This window comes from Balaenoptera musculus, chromosome 11 (genome assembly GCF_009873245.2).
Source record: "Balaenoptera musculus isolate JJ_BM4_2016_0621 chromosome 11, mBalMus1.pri.v3, whole genome shotgun sequence".
NCBI classification, from domain to species: Eukaryota; Metazoa; Chordata; class Mammalia; order Artiodactyla; family Balaenopteridae; genus Balaenoptera; species Balaenoptera musculus.
This window is the reverse complement of record NC_045795.1, coordinates 27,531,268-27,533,111: the sequence shown is the minus strand read 5'-3', so window position 1 is coordinate 27,533,111 and position 1,844 is coordinate 27,531,268.

Here is a 1,844-nt window from a genome sequence, read left to right as displayed (position 1 = left end):
TTGGGACAGATAAATCTTTGTTGCTGGGTGTTGTCCTGTGCCTTGTAGGAGGTTCAGCACCTCTCTGGCCTCTACCCACCAGATGCCAATAGCACCCATACACCCCCAGGTGTGACAACCAAAACTGTCTCCAGACACTGCCAAATGTCCCGGGGGTACAAAATCACCCCTGGTGGAGAACCACTGCTCTAACAGCATCTAGAATGGCTTTCCTTGGAGACGACTTTCCTGAAAGTCAAGGAATAAATTATGTTTTATTATCAATTATATGGGTAAGACTAGGTCAATTTCGAGGACCTCTTTCCAGAGCAGAATGGAGAAGAGGGTGAAAATCATGGAAAATCTTAGTGTCTTATGTTTCTTCTTCACCATCTCATTGAAAATACCTCAAATACTTTCTATTGCATGTTTATTATGAATTTAGAAAATTCTTAAGTCCTGCACATGAGGTAAGAAGAAAAAAAGAACTACATTTATTTACTGAAAATGTACTGTGGTTCAAGCACTATGTTTGGTGTTTTTCATCTATTCTGTTATCCCACTCAATATAGTAGGTAAAGCATGGGTTCTGTGGAACACAAACCTGTTTACCCCATCTTAGCCACTTTCTAGTTGTGCAACACTGTGCATGTTGTTTAACTTCTTTGAGCTACAGTTTTCTCGAGTATAAGTATGGTTAATCATAGTTTCTACCTCGTAAGATTATTGTGAGATTTAAACGTGACAATGCATGAGCAAAGTCACAAACTCACGCTGTAAACATTCCCAGATGTGAAATAGGAAACCTTAGTCTTTCATCATAGTAAAACTGGGCAATTTACAGGTCCTCGAAACTTTGTCTTTTAAATAAAATTTCAATGATTTTCTTTCTTCTCCTTATCTAATTTCTTTTTGCATACATTGCAATTTTTCATTTTTCAGCCTCAGGAGATAAATGCTGTATGACAAGTTCTGTCAGACTAAAAGTGATAATGTCCTTTGGCTTATTTGCAGTAACGATTAACAAGCTATTCTGAGACCCAGTGTCATCTGTAAAAACAAAAGTCCGAATACGCAAGAGTGGATGTATCTTTTATGCACTCTATGAATAATAATCATGGATTATTAATGGATAATATGTCAGAGAGGGGAAAGTAGAAACCTCTTCATTCCCTTCCTCATGTTTTTTATTTTATCTTTGACAGTATCATATTTATATAATTTTTAAAAAGCAGAATTTTGAAGTGCTCAAATTTTGTTAATTTTGATATCACAGTGACACATAAATGAGTTAAGAGTGATAACCTAGTAATTGCACACATAACTGCTTGACTTGTTTTCTGTCTCTAGAAAAGCTAAATTAGATCTGGAAAGTAAGTGTAATATCATTAGGTTATCTCTTCATGTAGATGATTCTTGAATAGCAAATATTGGTAGGGATTCTAACAGCTGAACATGGAAGGGATCTTCGCATATTATCATAGACCACTGAGGAGGAACTAAGCAAATTACATGCTTCTATATAGTCCATGTTATATTTCAGTGAGAAATGTCCAATTTTACATATATATATACACACCGCACTTAATTCCTACTTTGATTTAAATATGTTGTTTAGGCTCATACATTTAATCTCAAATATTTAAGGTTTATAAATATTATACACATTAAAGATCAGATCTACAAAACTACTACTTGCATTGAAATTAAGACAGTATATAATTCCTACAGAATCCTTATTTTTAAAATGTCTATATAAAAAAAGTGCTTAGGGGGCTTCCCTGGTGGCGCAGCGGTTGAGAATCTGCCTGCCAATGCAGGGGACATGGGTTCGAGCCCTGGTCTGGGAAGATCCCACATGCCGC